The sequence below is a fragment of the Carassius auratus genome, unplaced genomic scaffold, assembly GCF_003368295.1.
Source record: "Carassius auratus strain Wakin unplaced genomic scaffold, ASM336829v1 scaf_tig00040428, whole genome shotgun sequence".
Lineage (NCBI taxonomy): Eukaryota > Metazoa > Chordata > Actinopteri > Cypriniformes > Cyprinidae > Carassius > Carassius auratus.
The window spans coordinates 110,247-127,187 of NW_020526592.1; the positions used below are offsets into that span (position 1 = coordinate 110,247).

A 16,941-nucleotide genomic window follows, 5' to 3' on the forward strand; every position below is an offset into this window, starting at 1 on the left:
ACACCCCCAAATCCTTCTTGTGGTTATTGGCTGGAACAATTTGTTATGTTTCAAACTGCCTGTTAGCCCAGTTTGTTTTTTGGGCCGACAGAGACTGCGTCTTTTAACAGTGTGTTCCGGGGAAAGGTAAGTTAGCTAGTGGACAGTGAGGAGCTGCATGTGACAATAAATGTTTTAAAAAACGCTTTGAGAAACTTTAAGCAAAACAAAAATGAATGTATACTTTAAAAATAAACTTTAATGAACTAGAAATTGTCATCAGAAACGAATGTAAACAAAATAATCTGACCTTGGTGTGCGACATGAAAACAAGAATAAGAGTCAAATGATGATACAAACTTTCACAAATAATGCGTAAAGCCTTTACATCTGAAAACATTAACTTACCTGTGACAAATATGGCGCTGTCCAACCGAATAGGCAGGTAAAACTATCTTCGTCCCGGGAGGAGAAAATTCAAAAAGTAAACAAAACTCTCCACCATTCCGAGAAGCACTGAACTCGTTCGAATCGTAGAGATGAACACTCTCCCCTCTGTATATTCCAGACGTTTTCGTTGATTTTTCGCAGAGAAGTGAGCCAAAATCCACCAGCCGCTATTAGAAATGATGGCCGCCATTGACTCGCTCAAAGTAAATGAGTGCGGCCATGTTTGTTTGTTTATAGAGGTTTTCACGACACGTCATCGGCCATTTTGGAGGCACTGAACGGACTCGCAAATTTGGCTGATTATTGCTTCTGAAAAACATTTCTAGTTCTATAGACTGCCGAAATTAAAGAGAAGAGTGCAAAAAACTGATGAAAGATGGCGTTTGGGGTTGAGAGAGGCGCAGCATCAGCCACACGTGTAAATGAAGCGTTAACTGTGACGTTAAGCCAGTGATCCAGGGGCTGCAGAAGTTGAACCAAGAGGCAGTACCGTTACCTATTCTATGTAGTGTCTGTTCAGACGTGTATTTTTAGTTCAATGATATATTGTCAATAAGAGAATGTATTGTTTGTGTTTAATAGTATTATTGTGGTCTCTCATCCTCCTAGCATAGAGTCCAATTAGTGTAATGCTCCATTTATTCTAAAGATGAGATGTACATCCCACATGTTCGTGGCAAAGAACGTTTCAAAATGTAAGGCCGGTGACATGTGAGGACAAAATTTGTGTACAAAATGACATAAAAACACATTTTCCTATTATATTTTGCCTGGAAAGGCTTCCAACACGCGCGCGTGTCGCGGTAAAAATAGGTGTCGGTTCTATTTCTAGCATGCACGCGTTTTCCGCGCGGCTCACGCAGGCGTTCTGTAAGCTCTAACCTGTTAACATGGGAGCCGAATTAAAAACCGAAGCGCCACGCATCCAGTGTGTCGCCGGCCTAACCCAATTATTTCTATGGTCCTGACTGAAGCTATTAGGGGGACACATAAAGGGGAGTGAGTTTCATACTTATTCAGTCATGTCCTTTTGTAGTTCCCCTGTATGTTCCAGGTACAGGTGTAACATTGTCGGCAGGGTGTGGCCGTATGATGGACAACAGACAACTCTCCTGCCTGCCTGATGAATACAGCGATGTGAACCACAGATGAAACAAGTTGACGAAAGCATTTATGGCAAGTATTCCAGACCCACATGTATTTGATGAATGAGCTTCTTCTTGTTCTGCCCATATTTCAGGACTTGAAGAAGACTTCAAGGGTCTTCTACTTTCAGTTTTGGCCTGACTACGCCTGCTCAGCAACGTGCACGACTGCTTCAACAAAAGCATCCACAGCAGTCGTAGGAAATGGCATTGACGTCGACAAATGGGACTATTTTGCTAGGGATTGCTATCATCTGGGATTTGTTTTCTGTCTAGGGCAAAAACCTCTATATGAATGAATATGTTTGTGCAGTGCAACACAACACAATGGCCACACACCAGGGTGTGGACACTTCCATGCTCCGTAGCGCCATCTGAAGTCACTGCAACATCGATCATCTGTGCTCCATGCTTTGTTCAATGGTAACGGACCGTCAGTGTGTTTTTTAATTCAGCTATGCTGCCAGATCCTGAAGGCAGACTACAGAAAAGCCAGTTGGCCAGGTAAAGCAGGTACGACTTATTATTTTAGTTATTTTTAAACTCACTGGCTCATTATGATGAGATCTACTTTGTACATCTCAAAGAAACAAGGCCAGTTTGACCACCTCTCTTTTACTGCATAAAAAAGATACAGATAAATCAGTAGTAGCTAAACTACAAATACTAACCTTGAATATGAATCAAAACACAAAGAAGGCTTGAGATTTGACTGAAAGCAAAGTGGCTTTAAGTTACATTCAAAAGCTAATTTTATCATTTTAAAATTAAGGTTTTTATTTCATTGCATTCACTGTGTAGTTTTTAATTTTAACTCTTATTATGCAAAAACGTTTAAGATGAAGACCTATATGAAGATATATATGTCGTTCAGGTGAAGGGTAAGGAAAGGTATGAAATATTGAAGAAAATAAACGACAGTTTGGAACTTAGCGACGTTATGCCTCCATGTGACTTGGACAAATGCAGACACAAACTGAGTTTATCGGCTCAAACAAGTCTGTATTTTCACCTCCCAGTCCAATCAGAACCTGTGGAGGTGTGCGTACAACAGCCAGGCAACTTAAAACTAAGAAACAACAGGAATGGTAAAAGATGGATGTGTCTGCTTTTACTTCCATGTCACAAAGTCTAAAAGACCATGCAGGTTCTGGAGCTTTCTGAGGGACCTTTTTGGGCTAATGAAGCAGATGATGGTGAGATGGATAGCGGCGTGGATTTAAGTCTTGATGAAAATGGCATTTTATGGCTAGAGCCACTCTCAAATGTCAGTCATATAACTGCATTCACAGAACTTTCAGAGGAACACAGTGACAGCGTGCCCTTGGAGACCGTCTCAGCCTAACGCACCGGGTGTAGGACAGATTCTTGAATGGTCACTGCTTACAGGAAATAAGTGATTGGACATGCAAAACTATGCCAATTTTAACCTCAATATAAGGACAAGTCCTGGCCCACGGACCTGACGGACCTCAGCAAAAATGCCATGCTTTAGGTAATTAGAATTTTATTCATTTGGACTCACAGTTCTGATGATGAAATCTACATTCTGCATGTAAGTGGCAAAGAGCGTTTTAGATTTCTTTCTCTGTGGGTCTCTGTGCATCAGCTCAGCCAGCCACACAGCAGAAAGAGGAGGCGCACCAGCCCATGTGCTTAAAGCACTACTGGTCCCAGGAGATAGCAGAGCTTCCTCGACCCATCCAGCATCAAGGTGAGTCTTTAGAAATGAAACAATTCATTTCAACACAATGTCTGGTTTTCAGTGAGTCGGAGAAGAGAGTGCATGATAAGAAGCCCGCAGGAACGGTTTCTCCTCCGACAGGAAGTCCCACTCCAGAGCTCCGCCCTCATCAGTGCAACACAACACAATGGCCAGACACCTGGGTGTGGACACTTCCATGCTCCGTAGAGCCATCTGGAACTATATTCAGGCCAAGTTTGGGATTCGGTAAGTCTCTTCACTGCTCACAGTTTCAGAAATATGTAGCAACATTGAATACGTTTATTCATTCTACAAAGAACCTTTTAAAATGCTGAAGATGTCTCAGAGACTCCCCCGGAGCCTTCACATAAGCACCAGCGGGAGATCATTTGTTTATGCATCTCAACAGGTCCAAGGCCAGGTGAATCATTAAAAAAAAGAAACACACTTCCACTTGTATGTACGGAATACGATACGATGACTACGGCTACAGAGGGGTATAATAATCGATACAGATTTAGATCATAAAATAATTTCTTGCATCTCTATAAGAAGCAGAGGTCACAGAGTTGTTTTTGTTTTCCAGCGGTTTAACATACGCTTCTGGCATGTGTGCACTGAGATGCTGGACCAGAGGAGGACAGACATGCTGTACGGACATGCTGTCTCTCCACTACTCACAGTTTGCATTCATGCTGTCAATGTACCAGACCAGGCAATCTGAACAAGTTGGTCTGAAAACGGTGTATCCGGAGTGTAAAAGGGATCGACAAGTATATGGGCAAATCCACAACAATGTTAGCCATGCCCAGTAAATCTGCATTCATGCTGTCAACATACCAGACTGGCCCTGTGGTGATTGTAACTCAGAACAAAATGTTCCTGCTACACGGATTAGTCCACTTGACTATTTCAGGGAATGCCATTTTTACCACAAAATAATATTAATCGTCTTTACTCCACTCCTCCCTGTATTTCCTCAGCTCTTTTACTTCCTTCTGTAACTGAGTTTTCTCCTGCTCCAAGCTGTCCAACTTACTTATCAGTTAATTGCATTCTGTGTTGCGCTTGTCAAGCTCCCTTAGAAGAAAGTCTACTTGAAGAGCCATTTCATCATCTACATTTTCAAAATCATTTGTTGTTGATTTGTGTGTGTGATTATTTCTGCAGTGTTACAGTCCTAAAGTACATTTATGTTGATGCAGACGGCCCCTATTTGTCAGAAGGGAGTTGGTGAAGTTGATGGTCGATCAGTAGCTGTGGTTGTGGCCCCCACGCACCATCCAGTTTAAAGTTCTGATACTGACGCCACTTTGTAACATCGACCATCTGTGCTCAACCCTATGCTCGATGGTGACGGGTCGTCACTGTTTTTTTTTTATGAAGGTATGCTGCCACATCCTGAAGGCAGAAAAGCCAGTTGCCCAGGGAAAGCAGGGAAAGACTTATTTATTTTTAAACTCACTGGATCATTATGATAATATCTACTTTGTACAGGTCTGTCGGAAAGGGCGTTTTGAGATGCTTAAAGGGTAAACTAATTCCTATTATCCAGGAAAGCCGTTCGCCCAGGGAAACTAGGTATGATTTTGGACAAAGCATTTATGTGGCTCTTTGCATCAACTCCAGTTGCCCAGAGCCACAGAAGAAAGAGGAGGCGCACAAGTCCATGTGGTGAAAGCGCTACTGGTCTCAGTAGAGAGCAGTGACCCGTCCTGCACCACCATGTAAACAGTGGACCAGGTGAGTCATCAAAAATGCAACAATTCCATTTGTATGTACAGGATAAGATATGATCACAATGGCTACAGTGAAAAAAATCAACATAATCGTAAAAGATGGGCCGGCCTTTAAACTAATGTGCCACAGCATGAGACCTTTCAGCGCCAATGTGATCATGTCTGATACAAAAACTTTTTCCACTTTTCATAATCTACATTCAATTCAACTTGAATTGAATTGAATCTACTTTGTACATCTCAAAGAAACAAGGCCAGTTTGACCACCTCTCTTTTACTGCATAAAAAAGATACAGATAAATCAGTAGTAACTAAACTACAAATACTAACCTTGAATATGAATCAAAACACAAAGAAGGCTTGAAATTTGACTGAAAAGTGGCTTTAAGTTACATTCAAAAGCTAATTTTATCATTTTAAAATTAAGGTTTTTATTTCATTGCATTCACTGTGTAGTTTTTAATTTTAACTCTTATTATGCAAAAACGTTTAAGATGAAGACATATATGAAGATATATATGTCGTTCAGGTGAAGGGTAAGGAAAGGTATGAAATATTGAAGAAAATAAACGACAGTTTGGAACTTAGCGACGTTATGCCTCCATGTGACTTGGACAAATGCAGACACAAACTGAGTTTATCGGCTCAAACAAGTCTGTATTTTCACCTCCCAGTCCAATCAGAACCTGTGGAGGTGTGCGTACAACAGCCAGGCAACTTAAAACTAAGAAACAACAGGAATGGTAAAAGATGGATGTGTCTGCTTTTACTTCCATGTCACAAAGTCTAAAAGACCATGCAGGTTCTGGAGCTTTCTGAGGGACCTTTTTGGGCTAATGAAGCAGATGTTGGTGAGATGGATAGCAGCGTGGATTTAAGTCTTGATGAAAATGGCATTTTATGGCTAGAGCCACTCTCAAATGTCAGTCATATAACTGCATTCACAGAACTTTCAGAGGAACACAGTGACAGCGTGCCCTCGGAGACCGTCTCAGCCTAACGCACCGGGTGTAGGACAGATTCTTGAATGGTCACTGCTTACAGGAAATAAGTGATTGGACATGCAAAACTATGCCAATTTTAACCTCAATATAAGGACAAGTCCTGGCCCACGGACCTGACGGACCTCAGCCAAAATGCCATGCTTTAGGTAATTAGAATTTTATTCATGTGGACTCACAGTTCTGATGGTGGATCAGCACCTAGAAAGGACCTCTACTGCCCTGAAAGACAGCGGAGACCAGGCCAACTAGAGCCCCAGATACAGATCCCCTGTAAAGACCTTGTCTCAGAGGACCACCAGGACAAGACCACAGGAAACAGATGATTCTTCTGCACAATCTGACTTTGCTGCAGTCTGGAATTGAACTACTGGTTCCGTCTGGTCAGAGGAGAACTGGCCCCCCAACTGAGCCTGGTTTCTCCCAAGGTTTTTTTCTCCATTCTGTCACCGATGGAGTTTCGGTTCCTTGCCGCTGTCGCCTCTGGCTTGCTTAGTTGGGGTCACTTCATCTACAGCGATATCATTGACTTGATTGCAAATTAAAACAGACACTATTTCAACTGAACAGAGATGACATAACTGAATTCAATGATGAACTGCCTTTAACTATCATTTTGCATTATTGAGACACTGTTTTCCAAATGAATGTTGTTCAGTGCTTTGGCGCAATGTATTTTGTTTAAAGCACTATATAAATAAAGGTGATTGATTGATTGATTGATTGATGATGAAATCTACATTCTGCATGTAAGTGGCAAAGAGCGTTTTAGATTTCTTTCTCTGTGGGTCTCTGTGCATCAGCTCAGCCAGCCACACAGCAGAAAGAGGAGGCGCACCAGCCCATGTGCTTAAAGCACTACTGGTCCCAGGAGATAGCAGAGCTTCCTCGACCCATCCAGCATCAAGGTGAGTCTTTAGAAATTAAACATTTCATTCTAACACAATGTCTGGTTTTCAGTGAGTCGGAGAAGAGAGTGACTGATAAGAAGCCAACAGGAACTGTTTCTCCTCCGACAGGAAGTCCCACTCCAGAGCTCCGCCCTCATCAGTGCAACACAACACAATGGCCAGACACCTGGGTGTGGACACTTCCATGCTCCGTAGAGCCATCTGGAACTATATTCAGGGCAAGTTTGGGATTCGGTAAGTCTCTTCACTGCTCACAGTTTCAGAAATATGTAGCAACATTGAATACGTTTATTCATTCTACAAAGAACCTTTTAAAATGCTGAAGATGTCTCCGAGACTCCCCCGGAGCCTTCACATAAGCACCAGCGGGAGATCATTTGTTTATGTATCTCAACAGGTCTAAGGCCAGGTGAATCATTAAAAAAAAGAAACACACTTCCACTTGTATGTACGGAATTAGATATGATGACTACGGCTACAGAGGGGTATAATAATCGATACAGATTTAGATCGTAAAATAATTTCTTGCATCTCTATAAGAAGCAGAGGTCACAGAGTTGTTTTTGTTTTCCAGTGGTTTAACATACGCTTCTGGCATGTGTGCACTGAGATGCTGGACCAGAGGAGGACAGACATGCTGTACGGACATGCTGTCTCTCCACTACTCACAGTTTGCATTCATGCTGTCAATGTACCAGACCAGGCAATCTGAACAAGTTGGTCTGAAAACGGTGTATCCGGAGTGTAAAAGGGATCGACAAGTATATGGGCAAATCCACAACAATGTTAGCCATGCCCAGTAAATCTGCATTCATGCTGTCAACATACCAGACTGGCCCTGTGGCGATTGTAACTCAGAACGGAATGTTCCTGCTACACACTTCAAATGTTGTCTTGACCAATCAGATATTGTCTTGGCTCGGGGGTATCATAAATCATTTGTTTATCTTACCAAGCATGTGGTCTGAATTTTCCTGCCTTGCACGGTCTAATTTCGGACATGATTCCTATTACCAGGTTATGATATATTTTACAAATAAATGATTGTCAGGACAATATCAAGCAAGAAAATTCAATCACACACATACCAGACATGACTATGTACCCTTCAGCTATCCCATACTTATTTAAAAAAGCATACACAATAAGTGATTTCTTCTGCAAATTAAAATTGTCAATAATTGTTCTAGTGGTGTTAATGTTGAAAACTGTTGTGTGCACAAGTTGGTTGGTCATCTTGCTTGGTTCTTGTGGCACTAGAACTGATTTATGACTTCCTGAGGAATTTTGCTCGTGTTCCAAACAGCTTTGATAGACTCTTTAATTTGTCTGGTTCGACTCATTTCTGTTACATATATCCCCCTTTTGATCGGCGAGGTGTTTAGGTGAAGACATCGTCGATCGCTGGAGAAACAAAGGCAGAAGAAGCAGACAAACACAGCAAACAGCAAGACAACACCTCCATGACAGTTACTGTACTGGTGCAGGCATCAGGTTATTTAGGTACACGTGGTTAAGTTCAATTAGTCAATGTAGTTTAGCACATTGAGGATAGTTTAGACCATCTTGGAAATTGTTGTTTTATTCTGATTCATCAATCAAATTTGTGGTTAACTTTGTTTGGTTCTTCTAGGTTGTCTTACTTTACACGTATACCGTTAGTTTTCTAGTAATTTCATTTTCAATTAAATTAATTAACCTATCATGAATGGAGCTCTCTGGCGGATATTAGGTGTTGCGAGTCAATCCTAATATCAGACCTTTGACCCTTGCAGGGTGTCTAGGCGTTTCACCTACTCAAGAAAGAGGGGAAGGAGAAGGATAGGTAAAAGAATTTTAGGGATGGCTGACGCGAAACTAACGTTTCGACACAGTGTCGAGATCCCGAAGCGTAGATGTTTCGAAACACTGCTCCGAACTGTCATTCAAAACACCCATGTCACGTGACTATGGCTAAACGAAGCTTCTGCGCGTTTCATAAGTGTCTCGACCGACAGGTGGCACGCTTGCCGAGTCTGCGTTTGATTGACAGGGGCGGGAACAAACCACACAATCGCACATCTGTCTCAACTGCCACAAAGTTTAAAAGAGGAGTTAATGCACCTTCACCTCGTGGGTTTTTGTGAGAGGAGAAAGATTTTGAGATAGCGTTTACGATTTATTGACATTTATAGTGTGATTTAGTTAGTTATATTTAGGTTACATTTAAGTTAAATATATTTACTGATAAACTAAAGACAGTGACAGATAGTTAGGATAGATATAGTGACACATTTATATAGGCTAAGTTAGATATTGACAGATAGCACAGTAGTTAGAGATATAGAATTTAGATAGATTCATATATATATAGATAGATAGATTCATAGATATATAAATTTATATATAGATTCATATATTAATATATATATATAGAGAGAGAGAGAGAGAGATTCATATATATATATATACTTTCATAAATATATAGATTCATAGATAGATAGATATATATAGACATTAATAGAATAGATAGAAATGGAGGCTCCACAGAAGAGATGCCGTAAATCTGTGGTGTGGGAGCATTTCCATTTGGAAACCCCAAATAAAGTGAGATGTATGTATTGTGATAGGCAGCTAGCCTACTTCAACAATACATCATCCATGATGCGCCATTTGAGGAGCACTCATCCTGCCATTTTGCAGTGTGCAGAGGATGGTAACATTCCCCCTGTACCTAGGCCTGCTACTGACACTGCACACAATGACCATACTACTGTATGTAATGTATTGGCCACAACTGTCATATTATTTTTTATCAATATAACCAATATGGTTTGCTTGTGTTTTGAACAGGCACACACCTGCAAGAAGGTCTGCACTCAAGATGTGGTGGGTACGAGTCATTCAGAGCCTTGGCTCTGGCTACACTGCTGGACCCAAGGTTCAAAAATGTGGGTTTTGGAAATCCTGCCAAAGCCCAGGAGAATGAAAAGCAGATCACACTGGAGTGTGCTTCGCTGATGCGTTCAAACACAGCAACTCCTGGTAAGCAGTTTCACTCTTCATCTGACATTATGGAGTTATGTCATCTGAATAATTATGTGACTTATACTTCATATATGCTGTCAGTTTAGACTTAGTAACTAATTGTTGTTTTTACTTTCATTCAGAGCCACAGTCAACATCAGGCCCATCATCATCATCATCAACAACAACATCAACAACAGAAACCCAGGACAGTTTATGGGAACTTTTTGATAGTCGTATCCATGAAACCCAGGCGATACACAGTGCCACAGCAGATGCCACAGTAGAAGTTAAAAAGTACCTAAAAGATGCATTTTTGCCAAGAGCCCATGATCCACTAAGTTACTGGAAAGAGAGAGCTGTGATTTTTCCTCATTTGTATGTCCTTGCTAAAAAATATCTATGCATGCCAGCAACAAGTGTCCCTTGTGAGAGGATTTTTTCTAAGGCTGGAGAAATTATCAGTAAAAAAAGAAGTAGGCTAAGCCCTTCCACAGCAGAGCAATTAATATATTTGAATAAAAATCTTAAAAAAAAAAAAAAAATTAGACCATTGTGGATTTATTTGTTTTATTCATTTTTCATGACCAAAATAACCTAGTTATTATTATGATATAGGATTATATAGGATATTATTATAGGATTTTAAAATATCACCACATTAACGAAAACAAAATATTTTTATTTATTTTTAAATGGCTTGTTGTCAAAGTTGTTTCAGATAACATGGGCAATTGGCCACTAGGTGTCACCGTGGAGACGGGTGTCGGTAAAGTTTCGAAGCCTCGAAACAAATACGCCACTTTGCTTCAACTGTTTCAGTGTTTCATGAAGCCTCGCTCTGCCCACCACTACCGAATTTTCCTGCCTTGCAGGGTCTAATTCCGGAGATGATTCCTATTACCAGGTTATGATATATTTTACAAATAAATGATTGTCAGGACAATATCAAGCAAGAAAATTCAATCACACACATACAGTATTGTTCAAAATAATATCCCTGAACTAAGTACATTTCTGCAGCTGTTATTATGTTTAAATGAAAACGAAATGAGGGAGTGGTATTTTATATCCTATTTCGTTTTGTTGTAAATATACTGAGGGGAAAATTGCAGTAGCCAAAGCGTTCTGAGTTCACGCAGCATTGGTGGAGTTCAACCACCATTTATTCGGATCATTTTCAAATATTACTGTTATTGTGTCATGAAATGTAATTTTAAAAGTATTTCAGGCGAGAAGTAGTTGTTTAAAACTCAAATCTATGGTTTTTTATAAAGACAGTGCCTATTTAAAAAATGTGTTTCGCCGATCTCGTAGACGGTAAGCTCCACTCGATCAGCGGGAGCTCAGTCCTCATGTATCTGCAGAGAGCAGCCTCTCCTGGGATAGACCTTCTGATATGTGCCCCTGGCTCTGATGTGTCTTTAGTGGTTAAACATAACATATAATTCAGCTGCGGGGTAAATCTAACAGGTTTTCTTTGGTCTGTATTCAATTTATCTATATGTTAAAATGAAAATAAAAAAGGCAAATTTATATAATATTTTGTTTCATTGTTATGGCTGCATATACACATTTCCCTGAACTAAGTACATTTCTGCAGCTGTTATTATGCTTAAATGAAAACGAAAGGAGGCAGTAGTATTTGATATCATATTTCGTTTTATTGTAATACAGTAAGGAAAATTGCAGTAGCCATGACGAGCAGACTGAAGTTATCAAGTACGCTGCTGTTTATAGATTTACCGGACTTGCGTAGTCGCCGACATCACAATCCCAAGACGAATGTAGGAAGTCAGAACTAACTACCGTGATGCACGTCCAAAATCAGCGTACTTTTTATTGAGAAACGCGCGCAGACCTATGTCACCAGTCTATTTGCCTAATCTACCCGGTACTTTACACCGCGGTGGAAACGCAGAAAGCAACAGGTCTGGGGGGAAAAAAGTTCCTGGGAAAAAAAGTTCCTGGTACAAATGTTCCGGGTAAATTCGGTGGAAACGCGGCATAACTCCTCCTAGACCGTTCAAGCTACATACTCCAAACTCGGGTCAGACCTTCATAATGTTCTGACTTGGTGTGCTATATCTTTTCAGACTGGTTTGAGTTACGGTTTTCTTAAAAATTAATATAAAAAATCATAAAAATGCCCATAGACTTTCATTGACAGGATGTTCAGATGACCCAAGCTCCAAATCCCATTAGACTCAATCAAGCTTTGATGCTAATCAATTTAAACTCATTCAAACTCATCTAATCTATCTATCTATCTATCTATTTATAATAGATCTATTTATATAATAATATGCTAATCATGCTAAAATCATGCTAACAACATGCTAATCATACTAGAAACATGATAGCAACATGCTAATCATACTAAAATCATGCTAGCAACATGCTAGTCGCATGCTAGTCATGCTAGAAACATGTTAACAACATGTTAATCATGCAAGCAACATGCTAATCATGCTAGCAACATGCTAGTCACATGCTTGTCATGCTAGAAACATGTTAGCAAAATGCTAATCATGCTAAAATCATGCTAGCAACATGCCAGTCGAATGCTAGTCATGCTAGAAACATCCTAACAAAATGCTAAAATCATGCTAGCAACATGCGTCACATGCTAGCCATGCTAGAAACATGCTAATCATGCTAGAAACATGCTAGCGACATGCTAGCAATATGCAAATCATACTAGAAACATGCTAGCAACATGCTAATCATGGTAAAATCATGCTAGCAACATGCTAGTCACATGCTAATCATGCTAGCAACATGGTAGTCGCATGCTAGTCATGCTAGCAACATGCCAATCATGCTAGCAAAACATGCTAATCATGCTAGAAACATGCTAGCAACATGCTAATCATGCTAGCAACATGCTAGTCGCATGCTAATCATGCTAGAAACATTCTAGCATCATGATAATCATGTTAAAATCATGCAATTAACTTCCTAATCATGCTAGCGACATGGCTAGTCACTTGCTAATTATGGTAGCGACATGCTAGATACCTTGCTAATCATGCTAAGTACATGCCAGTCACTTGCTAATCATGCTAGCAACATGCTAGCAACTTTGCTAATCATGCTAATGACATGGTAGTCACTTTCTTGTTATGCTAGCAATATGTTAATCACTGTCTTTTTTAAACTTCTTAAACTTTTAAATCTTTTTATACTTTTCACATTTTCAAACTTTTCAAACTTTCTGGTCAGGCTTTCTCAAGCCAACTTAAAGTTTGTCTTGACAAACGTTTTTTTTATCTAGTTGTTCATTAAAACAATATTCAATCAGAATGTGTATCACATCGTTGGAAAGCTCGTGTTGTGCAGTTTGAGTCTAGCCCAACCTCAGTGTTGTGCGTTGAGGTCAAGTAAGCCTTGTCAAGGTCATTCAAAGCTTAATTGTGGACCTATTCTCACCAAAATGGTTGTAAATGAGCCAAATCTTAAGCTATTTTCACATATTTAGTATCAAATTAAAGCTGAACATTTGCAGTTTACAAATATGAGCATGATTTTACTGTGTCTTGTACAGACAGTGAAAGAGGAGATTTAAAGTGGAGCCTAAAAATCAAGCATAAAAATTAGGGGTGTAACGGTTCACAAAATTCACGGTTCGGTTCGATACGATTCACTGGTGTCACGGTTCGGTTCGGTACGGTTCGGTACGTTTTAGATACAGCAAAAAGAAAAAATTGGCAGATAAATTTCCTTGATTTTTAAAAAATGTTTTTATTTATTAAAACTAACAAAGTATGTTTATTTATTTATTTTTTACATTGAACAATGATGGAGCTATTCTTTACCCATCTTCTATGGTGTTTTCTTAGCAGCATACTGTATAAAACAAAAACAGCTCCTTATAAAATTTTTTTTTAAATGTTAGATTGTTGTAGTAGTTATGAACAAATACAAAGATGTAACTTTTTATATGGAACTCTATAACTAAAGCAGGAATTACGGTCCGGCTGAAATGGGCTCGTTAAGGAATATTGTAACGGGGCTCAATTACATTAAGCATGTTCTTAAAACCTGCGTTTTCCACTACAGAGTAAGGCGCTCGCTCACTCAGTACGCGCTGAGGCTCGTTGCAAAATGGCTAAAGGGTCTTTCACACAGGACGCGGTATGCGCGGCACTGGACCCTGGGCTCAGCGTTGCCCTTCAGATACAACGCGATTTGCGCTGCACTATGCCAAGAGCAAAGTAGGTGGAGTTTTCAAAACTGCCCGTGCATACGTTCTATTTATAACAGTTCTTCTATCTAATAACGTGCAGGCCTGTTAATTGTATCGTACTGCTCAGGAAATTCCGACACAGTACTAGTCCATTTTGATTTCTGTGCTTGTTTGGATGCCCCGATCGATTGGTAAAGTGCACCCAAACACCAGACCTGTTGGTTACTGGAGGATCTTCTATTTCTGGTCTGTTAAACGCATTGGCCATTTTGCAACGAGCCTTCAGCGCGTGCTGAGTGAGCGAGCGCCTGACTGAGTAGCCTAACATAAACATATAAGTTGGTGTTTTTTTCTTCTTCGGGGGTGTCAGGCTACCTTGTTGAACGCATATCATTATATTTCACAATTTATTTATTTTTTCCAAATATAATTAATTAGTCCAACGAACCGTTCGGTACATAATGCTTACCGCGTACCGAACCGAAAGCCTCGTACTCGAACGGTTCAATACGAATACGCTTATCGTTACACCCCTAATAAAAATCATTACAAAATATATAATCTATGTGCGGAAAGACATTATGATACTGCCAAATTTAACTGCATCATAGCTATGGGCTTTCCAGCTGAAAGACTTGAAGGTGTCTACAGAAACAACATAGATGATGTAGTGCGATTCTTGCATTTGAAGCATAAAAATCATTACAAGATATATAATCTATGTGCAGAAAGACATTATGATGTTGCCAAATTTAACTGCAGAGTTGCACAGTATCCATTTGAGGATCACAATCCTCCTCAGTTAGAACTTATTAAACCTAAAAGAACGGATGTCACGAAGGCAAAGCAGCGCTTTGGAGGCTGTGATGATGATGGACGGCCTAACCCTTTCATTATTTGCAAAGATTTTCAAACCTTTCTGTGAAGATTTAGATAAGTGGCTCAGTGAAAATGACAATCATGTGGCTGCCTGTTACACCGAGGCAAATTCAAAAAAGCACAAGAGGCTCTGGACTTCTATGGTGAAGTTAGAACCAGAGACAAGAAGGGAGTAACTATTCCCAGCCAGAGGCGATATGTGTACTACACAAGATGGTGTTTGAGACCGTGCCTATGTTCAGTGGAGGGACTTGCAGGGATTCTGCTGTAAAAAGCAAGAGTGAGCAGATTCCACATGGGTTCAGAAAAACCAATTGGCATTGGGATCCTCAGTTTGTGGTGTACCAACTGAAAGTGAAAATCCACACATCTAATCCAGTGCACACAAGGCGAGAGGAGAAGTACATGTACTTTGATTTTCCACAGCCACTGCCTGTGAGCGGAGACATCAAGGTGGAGTTCTTCCACAAGCAGAACAAGATGCTGAAAAAGGATAAGATGTTTCACTTCTGGGTGAACACCTTCTTCGTCCCTGAAACCGGATGAGAGCTTAGAGAAGGTTGAAAATGGAGGTTTAGTGAAGGAACTGGATGGAAAACAAACCACAGAATGGGGAGAGAATGATAAGGATTATCTAATCCTGACTTTAGCCAAGAACAACTTGGATAAAGCCAATAAGGATAAAGCCAACAGATACTTCTCTCCAAACTTCAAGGTGAAGCTGTATTTCACAAAATTAGTGGAGGAACCATCCAACTTGGAGGCCTCTCTCTCTCTTTCAAACACCCACACACAGATACACACAAAGAGAGAATCCATTGAAATGCTGAGTTGGGCCCTGCTAAACCTGCTGTTAGTTTAAAATTAATTTGAGTGGACAACATATATACAAATACACAAACCTATATACAATAAACATACTGAATGGTAATTTACAAAATAAGTATGGGGTTCAATAAAATTTTAGACCAAATGTGTTGTGCAGTTTCAAATGAACCCAAGTTCAGTGCTGTGCATTGTTTGCAGGCCGAGAGATCAAGGGTCAAGTAGGCCTTGTCGAGGTAATTTAGAGCTTTGTTGCTTAACATTTGTAGTTTATAAATTTAAATAAGGATTATAAACCTTTAATATGATTTTTGACATTATTGCAATACAAAACACCAGTGAAAGGCCTGAATCTGGGCTATATGTTACCCATTTCCTCTGCCCCACAAGTCCAGGCTCAACCATTCAGGCCAACCCTATCAGCTTTTGATCAGCATCACAGTGTATTAAATTTTGCAGGCCTGTCCGCCTGGGGTCAGAGGTCAGATCTAAGTTTTTGGTATGTATTTCTGCCCGGCATTTTCAAATATATGGTTAATGATATATATCTCCTAATAAATGAAAAAAAACAATGAAGTTAAATCTTAAAGTTTTCAGTATATATTTCTGCCCAGCAAGTAAAGGGAATGATGTTGCGTAGTCGCCGACATCACAATCCCAAGACGAATGCAGGAAGTCAGAACTAACTACCGTGATGCACGTCCAAAATCAGCGTACTTTTTTTTTTTTAATCAGCAGTACTTTATATTGAGAAACGCGCGCAGACCTATGTCACCAGTCTATTTGCCTAATCTACCCGGTACTTTACACCGCGGTGGAAACGCAGAAAGCAACAGGTCTGGGGGGAAAAAAGTTCCTGGTACAAATGTTCCGGGTAAATTCGGTGGAAACGCGGCATAACTCCTCCTAGACCGTCCAAGCTACATACTCCAAACTCGGGTCAGACCTTCATACTGTTCTGACTTGGTGTGCTATATCTTTTCAGACTGGTTTGAGTTATGGTTTTCTTAAAAATTAATATAAAAAATCATAAAAATGCCCATAGACTTTCATTGACAGGATGCTCAGATGACCCAAGCTCCAAATCCCATTAGACTCAATCAAGCTTTGAT

General features: G+C 40.1%; 1 long non-coding RNA gene and 1 pseudogene across 5 annotated transcripts; both read left to right on the forward strand.

Annotated features, from left to right (window-relative positions):
* The first annotated feature begins 55 nt into the window (after positions 1 to 55).
* On the forward strand, positions 56 to 5,953 carry LOC113084676 (uncharacterized). 5 transcript variants are annotated; one of them, XR_003283786.1, is made up of 5 exons: positions 56 to 126; positions 1,466 to 4,076; positions 4,485 to 4,665; positions 4,777 to 4,811; positions 4,909 to 5,953. It is a non-coding gene; the product is annotated as an uncharacterized LOC113084676 (long non-coding RNA). The 5 variants fall into 5 exon arrangements; XR_003283788.1 differs by having other exon boundaries at positions 68 to 126; positions 1,484 to 4,076; XR_003283789.1 differs by lacking the exon at positions 56 to 126 and having other exon boundaries at positions 1,274 to 3,930.
* Positions 5,954 to 14,659: 8,706 nt separating this feature from the next.
* On the forward strand, positions 14,660 to 16,594 carry LOC113084677 (phosphatidylinositol 3,4,5-trisphosphate 3-phosphatase and dual-specificity protein phosphatase PTEN pseudogene; annotated as a pseudogene).
* The last annotated feature ends 347 nt before the right edge of the window (positions 16,595 to 16,941 follow it).